We start from the raw sequence: 13,259 nt of genomic DNA, 5'->3' as shown, positions 1-13,259 counted from the left end.
TTTCTGAACTGCCATGATACGTACAACAACCAACGCAATAAAACATCGCCAGATTCACATTCATTGTGATAAAACTGATCATGCTGGGCATTTCATTTTGAAAATGTCACAAAACATGGAGGAAGTATGTTATATTATTTTGCACATGCATGTTTTCTAATGAGCCTCTATTCTATGTAGATACGTGTGTCATTTTAAGGATTGTTAAAATATTTCTTCATATCCCAGCTTAAGAGACAAGCAAATCATCGGTTGATTTCCGAAAAGCGAAAACATTGCGGCACACACCATCCAGATCAGCCTGACAACAACAACTGCTCACCCAATGGCATGATCTGGGGGCGGGACTATCTGTCTGTCCAACCATAACCAACGGGTGACGCGTTTATAAAACCCTTTTGAAAACAATCATTATGTTTGCAATGGCGTTTGGTGATACTAGTTGCACAGAAATTACACACTTTACAAAAAAAAAACTTGTTGGAGCAAAAAAACATGACTAACATTATTCAAAAATAAAAGGTTTTACAGGAGCTTTGCACACATTGCATACATTTCTAGACACAAGTGAAAGGTTCCTTTCATCATGAAAGAGTAAATGTGTTACCCGACCACAGAGGAATTCCTGATTTCGGCATTCCTGAAGCTCAGGTTACAACACAACACAACACCTGTTAAACAAGTCGGATCTTGAGGATCAGGAACATTCGGTTTCAAGAGGCAGAATTATAGTGGAAAAATCCACCTAACAGCTGGAAAACACACAACTCGAATTATAAAGCTCGATCTCTGTTCTTCTCAACAGTTGCTGGAACTTGCTGGTGTTTTGTTGCCAGAAGAAACAATGGTAAAGGAGCAGAACAAAGGTTTACTTCAGTGCAAACCGTGAAGACAGGTGTTCACTTACAGATCCTATAGTAAACTCAACCTGCACTGCACACCGGAGAGTGAGCGAGTGTGTGTGTGTGTGTGTGTGTGTGTGTGTGTGTGTGTGTGTGTGTGTGTGTGTGTGTGTGTGTGTGTGTGTGTGTGTGTGTGTGTGTGTGTGTGTGAGAGAGAGCGAGTGAGCGAGCGAGCGCGAGTGAGTGAGTGAGAGTGACTGATTGAGCGAGCGAGAAAGCGAGTGACTGAGTGAGCGAGCGAGAGAGTGAGTGAGTGAGAGAGAGTGAGTGACTGAGTGAGCGAGCGAGAGAGTGAGTGACTGAGTGAGCTAGCGAGCGAGAGAGTGAGTGAGCGAGCGAGAGAATGAGTGAGTGAGTGAGTGAGTGAGTGAGTGAGTGAGTGGGAGAGAGAGAGTGAGTGAGTGAGTGAGTGAGTGAGTGAGTGAGTGAGTGAGTGAGTGAGTGAGTGAGTGAGAGCGAGAGAGTGAGTGAGTGAGTGAGTGAGTGAGTGAGTGGGAGAGAGAGAGTGAGTGAGTGAGTGAGTGAGTGAGTGAGAGCGAGTGAGTGAGTGAGAGCGAGTGAGTGAGTGAGTGAGTGAGTGAGAGCGAGAGAGTGAGTGAGTGAGTGAGTGAGTGAGTGAGTGAGTGAGAGCGAGCGAGTGAGTGAGTGAGTGAGTGAGTGTGAGTGAGTGAGAGCGAGTGAGTGAGTGAGTGAGAGCGAGATAGTGAGTGAGTGAGTGAGTGAGAGCGAGCGAGCGAGCGAGCGAGCGAGCGAGCGAGCGAGTGAGTGAGTGAGTGAGTGAGTGAGTGAGTGAGTGAGTGAGTGAGTGAGTGAGTGAGTGAGTGAGTGAGTGAGTGAGTGAGAGCGAGTGAGTGAGTGAGTGGGAGAGAGTGAGTGAGTGAGTGAGTGAGTGAGTGAGTGAGTGAGTGAGTGAGTGAGTGAGTGAGTGAGTGAGTGAGTGAGTGAGTGAGTGAGAGCGAGTGAGTGAGTGAGTGGGAGAGAGAGAGTGAGTGAGTGAGTGAGTGAGTGAGTGAGTAAAAGTGTTTCAAAAATCAACAGATAAAAAATCAAAACCTGACGGATTCTGCTAGAAATCTTATAATCGGCCATGGTTTGATCTTCCATTAGGACAAAATTTGCGTATCTACCCCGTAGTGATAAAATAAAATAAAATGCAAAAAAATATATTTTTAAAATTGTAAATCTTTTATAAAAGTAAAGTGATATCAGTTTTGTAGCAGGCTGTAAAGGATTTATACAAACCATTTTATATAACATTCCTATATCTGGATTGTTTTATTTGTATTTTATTACTTTTATATTGTATATTTTTACTTTGATAAATAAATTACTCATTCTGTGATATACAAATTTGATCCCTGACCTATTCTGTGGATTAGGCTATTTATGCAGATTTGAATAAAAAAAAATAAACATTGTACAATAGTATTTAAAAAAATAAAATGATTACAGTAATGAAAATAAGGATCACCACAGAGAATAAGAACAACTAATTATTACTATTTAAAAAACATGCATTACAGTGAAAACTATTTAACTTGTGAGGGAAATGTTCTTATCATTAAATCATCAAAAACTCTCAGCAAAATATGTAATAATAGCCTATGTGGAAACGGGACATTCTCTCAAAATTCAGTACAAGTGGAGGAACTTGAATGGCACAGCAAACCTGACACTTCAAGCAAACATGTTCACTCCTAGCGGCTCTACGTAACACGAGCTTTTAACCAGTCAAAGTGATAAACTCAGCGATGTGAAATGTACCGTTTCAAAACAACATCATGAAGACATATCAAAACACACACTGCAATTTGCAGTATATTTAGAGCGACGCGAATGGGATTCAGAGTCACACAACACATTAGAGGAAGATTGCTGATATGACCCCTTCCTAGCATTCAAAGAAAAGAAAGGAACATGAAGTCCGGCCGAGAGAAGAGCAACAATATTCACAACCCTCAGATTCACAGGGCCGGACATTAGAGGTGAATGCAGGTTTGTGTAGTCAGAGCAGGGATGTTTAGTCTACAGCCTCCACCGGTTTATCATAGATCATAAAGCATGAATAAACCAGTGAAGTACTACAAAACCAAAGAAAAAAGACCTTTACAACTCTCTTTCTTATACAGTCGTGCTCAGAATTAATCACACCCCTGGTAAATATGATCAAAAATGGCTGTACAAAATAAATCTGCATCGGTAATCCTTTTGATCTTTCATTCAAAAAATTGGCAAATTGGCTTTTATGTAAAATAATTGAAAGTGGGGAAGGAATCACATTATGAAATAAATGTTTTTCTCCTAAACACGTTGGCCACAATTATTGGTACCCTTTTAATAAATACTTTTTGCAATCTCCTTTTGCCAAGAGAACAGCTCTGAGTCTTCTCCTATAATGCCGGATGAGTTTGGAGAACACCTGACCCGAGATCAGAGACCGTTCCTCCATACAGAATCTCTCCAGATCCTTCATTCCTCCAAACAGAGTTTCTCCAGATCCTGCAGATTCCCAGATCCATGATGGCGCTTCTTCTCTTCAGTTCAGCCCACTCATCTTCTATAGAGTTCAGGTCAGGGAACTGGGACGATCATGGCACACGCTTCATTTTGTGCTCGGTAACACATTTTTGTGTTGATTTTGAGTTTGTTTTGGATCGTTGTCCTGATGGAAGATCCAACCACGGCCCATTATAAGATTTCTAGCAGAAGCCGTCAGGTTTTTGATTTTTTTATCTGTTGATTTTTGCTAGAATCCACGATGCCATGTATCTGAACAAGAAGTCCAGGACCTCCAGCAGAAAAATATGCCCACAACATCAAAGATCCAACGGTTTATTAAATTGTACACATGGCGTACTTTTTATCCTTGAGTGCACCAAACCCATCTAGCGTGTTTGCTGCCAAAAAGCTCTTCTGTTAGTTTGATCTGACCACAGAACCTGTGCCGTGTGAAGGTCCAGTCGTGTCTGGAGTTTGTTTTTGGACGAGCGAGGAGCATTTTTCCTGAAACCCTCCCAAACAACATGTGCTGATGTAGGGGTTGTCTGATTTTTTATTCTAATAGGCTTTCTGACCCCAAGACTCAAGTAATCTCTGCAATTCTCCATCTGTGATCCTTGAAGAGTCTTTGGCCACTTCAAACTGTCCTCCTCACCGTGCATTAAGGCAATATAGACACACGTCCTCTTCCTGGCAGATTCATAACATCTTGAGTTGATTATAACTTCTTAATTATTGCCCTGATGGTCAAAATGGGGATTTTCAATTCTTTAGCTATTTTCTTACAGACACTTTCTATTTTGTGATGCTCAACAATCTTTTGCTGCACATCAGAACTATATTCTTTGGTTTGACTCATTGTGAAGGATGATTAAGCGAATTTGGCCTTTGTGTTTCCTCATATTTAAACGCCTGTGAAACAAGACGACGACAATTTAATGTTCTTAGTCACCCGGGTGTGCTAAAAAAAGGCAAATATTAATGGGTAAATATTAACTTCAGAGATATTTTACTCGTAAAAAATTCTAGGGGTATTAATAAATGTGGCCAACGTGTTTTGGAGAAAATATTTATTTCATAATGTGATTTCCCCCCCACTTTCAATTATTTTACTGAAATGAAAGATTAGATTTTTGCCAATTTTTTAAATGAAAGATCAAAAGGATAAACGATGCAGATTTTTTTATTACAGCCATTTTTTATCATATTTACCAGGGGTATGATTAATTCTGAGCACGACTGCATGTAACACAAAAGGAGATTTTTAGCAGAATGTTCACGTTGCTCTTTTCCCTTCAATGAATGGCGATTACATGTCAAGTTCCAAAAACAACAAAAAGCCTCTTAAAAGTAGTGAAATTTCCCCCTTTTTTTTCTTTTTTTACAACTAGTGTTTAAGTTTATTCTGTTATGTAGTTCCAGTGTTGGGAAATGCATTACAAGTATCTTGAGTTACGTAATCAGATTACTTTTTCAAGTAACTAGTAAAGTAACGCATTACTTTTAAAATTTACAACAAAATATCTGAGTTACTTTTTCAAATAAGTAACCCAAGTAACTTTGTTTTCCCATTTATTGACTGACAGCTCTCCTGTCCTCATGTTGAGACGTGTGTGTGTGTGTGTGTGTACATTATGTTTATTGTAGTTCTAGACTAAATGTGAGCATTAACTCATCCTACTTACACAAAAAAAATATTACATTTTCCTCAAAATGAATAAAATCAGTGAAATGCAGAATCTATGCAAACCTCCAATAACTAAATATGTTAAATAAAACATAAATTTTTTATGCATTTAATCTCACTTTATTGACCAATGAACTTGCTTCTGACCTGCAATGATTCGGTTAAATAAGCAGAAATGACTATAGATAGATAGAAAGGTTTGCTTTCCTCTACTGTACACATGTCCTTCAGCCGGAGGATTATTATTTCACTTTCGGTGTGAAAGGGTCTCTACATTTGCCCAAAAATAGAACTTTTGTGTTATAAAAAAACAAGCCCAGCCCAGGTGGGAAAAAAGTAACGCAAAAGTAACGTAACGCATTACTTTTCTAAAAAAGTAACTAAGTAATGCAATGAGTTACTTTTTTAAGGGGAGTAACGCCATATTGTAATGCATTACTTTTAAAAGTAACTTTCCCCAACACTGTGTAGTTCTCACTGGATCCGTCAGGTTTCGCATTAAAGTCCCCCTGCAGTAAACCATTTTATCCCTTAAAACTCATCTTAGAGAATCAAAATGACATTTAAATGTTTTTTCCTGTGAAAATTTCTTGATGCCTTAAAATAGCTTGAATGTATGCAGATCATAAATATGCAAATGAGCTCCGTTCCACACATTCACAGCGGCTCGAATGACCCGATCCACCCGCTAAACTGGTTTAATTCAGCCATGTTTCACCCAGAAACTGATTTATACAAGTCATTTGAGGCTAAAGCATTTTATGTATCGCTCTCTACGACGTCAGACACATAACGGTAATTGATATGATTAGCCTTTGGCTTGACTGTGAATTCAAACAGATAATAATGTGTTGCTAATGTCTTTGAATGGCAGTGAAGCAACACAACTGATGCTGGTAGGTCACATGATAATGACAAAATGGAGAATGCATGCGGAACCAGATTACATTCATACTCATTACATACATTTTTAGCGCATACGAAATACTTAGCCTATTCAAAAAAAAGTACCTACTCAAGAAAGTATGTGACTTCAGACGCCGCCTATGTCTTTAGACCATGTAAAAATGCATTTCATGCTTCTTTCCAAGTGGAAAAAGGTTACAGAGATTTCCTTTAACCCTAAAACACAACATAGAGCAACGTGTAATTCAAAATACACACGTAAAAAACTAAATCTGGAAAATTCCTTCATATTAACACACTGGTCCCCGTTTTTACAGGCTTTTCTTGGAGTGCTGTTGCATATCAGGACTCAACGTTTGGTGGCTTTTATGAGGGGAAAATGTGGCAGAACTGGGGAGGAACCATCTGGACTTCCCAAACAGTCAAAACACTAAGAGCCCAACAGATTGTTTTATCATTATCATTCAGGACTATTAGTTACACGCCCACTAGAGGAGGCCGAGAGACACAACAGGCCGGTGGAATATTAGTTAGGCAATCAAAACACAAGCCAACCTTGAGACACTTCCGTCTGTGGTGTCGATAGAAACCAGCTGTACTGGGAAACCAGCTTCAATACTTCCTCACTGTCTATCCTGAGAGTCATCATTCCAAATAATCAAGATTCATTCAGCACGATCTAGTCAAATGCTTGGAGGTCACGAGACTCCCACAGACATTGCTGAGGCATTTTTGTCCTGACATCACTTTAACCAACGGCATCCAAACCACACGGGTCTCCAGGAACGGCTCTGACCGAGAACATGCTCCAGTGAACCGGCGGCTAGATACACTCACAGCTGAAGAATGAAGGGTTTGAGAACGTGAGGAGGAATATAACCACAGCATGACGGAAACCAGTGCGAACAGTGTTTCGAGGAGGACAAAGCCAGACATACTGAAAGGAATAGCTCACTTAAAAAAATCACTTGAAAATTCAGTCATAACGACATTTTTCTTCCTTCTGCTGAACACAAAGGAAGATATTGTGAAGAATGTCAATTGTTGGACCCCATTGACTTTCATAGTAAGAAAAAAAAATACTATGGAAGTCAATGGGGTCCAACAATTGACCGTTCGCAAAACCCCGCCCTCGAACGGTTCTCGTCCAATCCTAGCTCAGCAACTGTAACTAAGGAGAAGGACCTCCGTCAAACATTGCGATTTCAGCAAGATAGTGAAACGATGAGCCTATGGCAGTGAGGTCTGCACGGGCTGAAAACTTAAGCCGATCCTGGCCCGTACCCGAACATTACAGTTATATTTTAAGCCCGACTCGAGGTCCGTTTCTCACCTTTTTTTTTTTTTTTTCATATGCTGTATTTTATGATTGCTTGCAACTATAATTAAAAAATAGGCTGCACACTCTTAGAAGAAAAGGTTCTATATAGAACCTTAAAAGGTTCTATAAGCTCTTCGTATTTGGAACTCCAAAAAAGTTCTATATACAGAACCCTTTTTAAAGGTTTTTAAGAACCAAAAGGGTTCTTTCTTTTCATTATAGAACCTTTTTAGCATAAAAGGTTCTTTGGAGTTGAGTAAAGAACCCTATGGTTCTATATAGAACCCCAATGAACCCTTTTTTTCTAAGAGTGTAGAACCTTTTAGGGGTTCCAAATACGTAGCGCCTATAGAACCTTTTAAGGTTCTATATAGAACCTTTTCTTCTAAGAGTGCATGTACAAACACCGTTTCACTAAAGCACTGAGGCCCCTCATCAGTCAGCAAACAAGAGGAAAAAAAGACAAAAGCACGGCAAAGCACGGACTTACTAATTACGAAACTTTGATGAGGTTTAACAGGTACACAGTCACAAATTCCTCTGGAACTCAAACATTAAACTTCAAAACAAAGTTCGCGCAGTTGCACAACTATTTACACACATATATCCTTCTCAGTCGCTACGAGTTATGAATGAAGACAACAGAGAGTTGATGGTTTCAGCGCGTCCTCTGATTGCAGTGTTGTGACTGGAATAGCGCGCGCGGGAGCACATGCGCAACACAGTTTTGTAAAATGATATATGATCAAATCAAAATGATTGATATATAATTTTACAAAACTGTTTTGTGCATGTGCTCCCGTGCGCTATTCTGTCTATACTTTCTGTCGTGCCCTGGAGGATATGTCTGCTGCATTACTCCAAAACCAATCACTTAATGTATGAAGCTCAACCCAGTCATGTGTCTGGTTCTCAATTGTTTGACGGGCGTAGTAACAATAACTAAGGGGCGTGGCTTTTGCGAAAGGTCGATTGATATTCTTCAAAATATCTTCTTTTGTGTCCAGCAGAAGAAAAAAACTCATACAGGTTTGTAACAACATACAAAGTCTAGTATAATAAGTGATGACAGAGTTTTTATTTTTAAGTGAACTATCCCTTTAACACTGGCCCTGTTCTGATCAGGAATGCAGACAGATTCACCTTCCTGAGCCAATCACAGCGTTGGGAAAGCAATGCAAGATATCTGAGTTCTCAGTCTTTGTTATGGCCTTGTCTGACGAGCAGAAGAAAAAAAAAACACCCAAAGTCAAAACCACACATTCCTATCTAGCCCAGCAATGCAGGCAGGGAATTGCCTCACGTCTAGGGCTTCGCACCACAACAACTCACACCACTGGCTTCTGAGACAGTTCACATCCAGCATATCACACAGTTTACTTCAGCAAGTCTGGAAGTGTGCTCCATTACCCAGTACATCCCTATGAAGTCGACATCACAGTGCATTTCAACCCTGAGATTATGATCCGAAGGGAGCGCACATGTTCAGTTCAAAGGGCACTGCGAATAGCGAATAAGGGAACATCGATACATCACTTCACAGGAAGTGGAGAGAGAAAATTACCCAGCAGTCATTGCAACTAAAATATATGCATAAACATTTGAGGCTTCAGCGTTTTTAATACATTTAAGTTATACATACATAATACATAAATAAGTCAGGAGAGTTTTGTATGCCGGGTATATATTGTGCGAGATGCGACAATAGATGCGACAATTTGCCGCTTACAAAACACAGTTTTCAACTAAACATGCTTTTTATGCTTTTTGTCAGTTCGTTTACACGACAACGGCATTTTGGCGGCCTGGAAATGTAAGCTTTTGAATATGGGTTTCAAAGTGCAAGTTTTTGAAACCGATACCGTTATTGTCTCTTTGTAAACTACGAAAACGTGAATTTGTGAAAACGTTTTTTTTTTTTTTAACAAAGTGACATCGCCATCTACTGGCCTGGCAGCAGAATACAGCGTTTTTATTCGTTTTCGCAGATCCAAAAAGTTGTCGCCCGTACATTAAAAACGCAAAGGAAAAACGTTTCCATTTTTAGTACATCGGTGTCATGTAAACGCACCCTAAAATAACCAAATTGTGTTTATTTTCATATTAAACTTCGCAACAGACATTTATCAGTCAGTTCGCAAATGTATCACTCAGCGTCGTCAAAAAACAATACATTTAATAATAACTTAATAATAATATAAATACACTTGGATGTTTATATGCATGTTTACCAATTTGATTATGTATGTGAGGTCCTGTTAATGTGTGTCTGAGCCTCGTCTCAAGCATTTCAATGCCACTTTTTTCCCAGCGTTAATTGGGCAAATGATAAATAAATGCCTCTTGACTACACTTGAATGTATGATAAATTAAAGTATAGCCTAGTCATTTATATTACATTTATTTACAGAAGTACTGTATATTATGTGATATAACCTCAATCCCCTCTAATATGCACAACTCAAGTGTCATCTATGTTTGATGACGTTGAAGTGTGTTCCCAATGAACGCATCTCTTGTCAAGGGAAGTGAACCTCAACAGACAGAGAGTAGGGAGCAGTGAACACTGCATAGGGACCCTGCAAATCTTTAAAAAAAGGCTGTCTTGAATTGCATGCAAGTATGAATGCAGTATGCAAAGTTTTGTACAGAAAACAACTTTTGTAAAAGTACAAAAACATCTGTAAAAGTATGCAGTACCTATACTAGAAATATACATGAAATACTGTATCGGAAATGCAATGTGTTCAACTTGACTTTCATTTTGACAGTAATCTAAACCACAATTTCAACTGCCAGTATTGTAGTATTGCAGTATTGCCAGAATCGCAGTACATAATAAATTATGTATCCATGCGCATCATTATTTATTTATTTTATTCATGAGTCCTAATCTTTAAATCAAGATAACTTCCCCTCCCTCTTGCAGCGGCATGTCTCTCTTTTCTGATGATGTCAATCACATGAGATCCACCGATAGCAAACCACAGCCATCCAATAATTTCCCCACGGAAATGCATCGCATGTATAATAATACAGCCTATAGCAAATAATTTCCCCATCGAGCCTACATTTATTCTGGTCTGAGAGAAGAAAAGACTGTCACAACTTCCATTTCAATGCTGACTTTTAAGAAAGTTGTAGATAAAATGCATACTGCACACTGTTCCTGAGATATGAACAGCATGCAAAGATAAACGTACACTTTCAAGTGATCTCACAATTTAAATTGCAGTAGTTCAATCAAGTAGTTTAAGTCCTGAGCACAAAGATGCAGCAGTTGACATCAAGCACACTGCAGTCTTACATGCATTATATAGGCTACTAAATACTACATTACAAGTATGTAGCATGCTATTCAAAACATAAACAAGTTCGCAAGCGTTCACGATTTATTAAGACTGTTATAGATTTATGAAGCACAAAACAGACTCAAGTCTTTAGCTGTGTTCAGATCATTCATCGCGTGTAAAATATAGACAAGTGAAATATCGCAAAGGGCGTTTCTTGTGAAACGAGTTAATTGAGAAACACTATTACATCCATTCATCATCAAATCACAGTCTATGATCATAACGATTATAACAACAACCATACATGCTTCCGGCTGCAAATAAACACTCACATCACATGATTAGCCATCTCTAAAAACCAAATAATGAACACCTGAGGGGGAAAACCCCGTTTCATGGCAGCATTTCGAAATGAAAATGTTAGACTAATACTTCCTAATGCAGTGATGACATAAAATATGCAACTTCCAATAATAAGGCTCGCGAGACTGTTTGTTTGTAACTACATATTAAATGTAGCTATAAATGAAGATTAAAACCTAATGCCTCCGTGTTTGTACGAAGAAAAACAACACATCTAGAAAACAATGGTGCTCTACGTAGTTGAATAAGTTCAATAACTTACTGTGTCCGCCCGCCCGTGTGTGTGTTTGTTGCCCTGCTGGCGTTTCACGTGCGCGCGCACACACACACTCATCACTCGCGCGCGCGCGCGCACACACACACACACACACACACACACACACACACACACACACACACACAGAGAGAGAGAGCAGCAGTACTGAACCCACTGGGCCGTATCTCAACACACAGCGTCTATGATACAGTAGCCTAAACACACTACAGTAGGCTACTCACACACTTGTGACACACAAGTGAACGACACACACTTGAACTCGCAGTAGGCTACTATGGTACAGTGATGTATCAGAAGGTATTACTATAATACACACCATGGTATTGATTACTGTATTCATGCCATTGTTTTTTAAATGACCCTCAACAGTACTTCAAAGAATAGAATATACATGGTTTATCTCCAAAAACAATATGATATTGCAGTTATACAATACCATATTGTTAGTGTCATGTTTGTTAGTGTAGAAATGTAATTCAGTTATTCACTTTTCATTAATTCATTCATAGCTGTATTTTGATATTATTATGATCATTTAAAAAAAATATTGATACTGTTTCATCTCATGCTGCTGAAAGTGTCTTTGGATTTTATTAGGCTATTTTAAAAAATAAAAATAACATTTCAACTACACATAAATCTATAGAAAACACAAAATATAACAATACAATCTAATTCAATCTAATAACAAAAAAACAGATGGTATTACCATGACACTATGATATATACACCATGATATTGATTAGCCTACCATATTCCTGTGTCATTGTTTTTAGGAATATGGAACTGAATGGTGTATGTCCAAAACAATATGGTATCACATACAGTGTTGGTTGTAATTAAGGCCTAATCTAATTACTGTCATTTACTTATATGTCCTTTGATAAAGTAAAGTAAGGGATTCCTCTTAATGTTTCTGTAATTCATTTACAGTTATTTGTTCTGATGTAAAACAATAGCGGATTGAACATCAATATTTGACCTTCTCACTTTACACATGTTGCAGTTCGGGAATAATTTATGCAATTATATTGTTTATTTGAAAGAATCAAAAGTGCAGTTTCGAGACGATTCTTGTATTGTTCAACTGGTCGAGGTTGATGTAGGATTTAGAAAGTATAATTAGTAATAGGCTAAGTAATCCAATAGACAGTTTTTAGAGAGAACAATTAGTACATTAACATAATTAGCCTACACTGTTGAAATTAGTATTACTTTTTTTTTTTTTTTTCATTAAACTTTTTGTTAGGAATGAAATTCAGTGCAATTCCTTTTCATTCATCAATTAATTCATTCATTCATCCATTGCTGTGTTTTGATATGATTATGATCATCATAAAAATGAAAGGATTGATATTTCTCTCATGAGTCACGCTGCTGACAGGAGTGTTTTTCTTTTGCCTCATTCAGTGTTTTTCAGGTCACAGCGGTTTTCTGCATCATAATTACAGACTCATATTCCAGAATAGGAGGAAATACCAAGGTGAGGAGCAAAAGTTATTAATAACAGCATAACTGTGTTGCTGCGAGTAAAGCTGCTGTATTTCCTTCAGCCGCTGGATCTTCAGACGGGTTGCTGGTGGATGGTGTAGTGAATGCTAGGCTAAAAGCTGGAAATGCAACATTAAAAAGTTCCAGTCAGGCGTTGAACAATGTAAAGAAATAGTGGAGGAGAAACACTCAGTGGAGAAGATGACGTATCAAAGGACACATTATATAATAAGCGCTGGACAAAATGGTTTGCATATAAAGAAGCGGAACAATTTTAATACTTTATTTTGTTATTATACAATATATAGTGCCCCTTGTTCTTTGTCTTTGTATGTTGTGTTGTAAATAAGAAAAATGCCAAATAAAGCGTTTAAAAAAAAAAAAAAGTTCCAATCAGGCATTTATTCATAATTTAATAAATATCTTTATGGTTTACACTTAAAAAAGCTTTTAATGGTACAAACTACAGGTAACTTTGCAACTTCATGTCAACTAACTCTCATTAGAGTATTAGTAGACT

General features: G+C 38.2%; 1 protein-coding gene across 1 annotated transcript in view; it reads right to left on the bottom strand.

Annotated features, from left to right (window-relative positions):
- Positions 1–11,477, bottom strand: part of pls3 (plastin 3 (T isoform)) — a 36,001-nt gene extending 24,524 nt beyond the window's left edge. Inside the window, exon 1 of the mRNA XM_079630212.1 lies at positions 11,234–11,477. The gene's annotated coding sequence lies outside the window, so the exon portion shown is untranslated. The remainder of the gene's footprint in view (positions 1–11,233) is intronic.
- Between the last annotated feature and the right edge of the window lie 1,782 nt (positions 11,478–13,259).

The sequence above is a fragment of the Phoxinus phoxinus genome, assembly GCF_949152265.1.
Source record: "Phoxinus phoxinus genome assembly, chromosome: 12".
NCBI classification, from domain to species: domain Eukaryota; kingdom Metazoa; phylum Chordata; class Actinopteri; order Cypriniformes; family Leuciscidae; genus Phoxinus; species Phoxinus phoxinus.
Note: the sequence above shows the minus strand (reverse complement) of the source record. Positions and strands in the feature narration are given on the sequence as shown.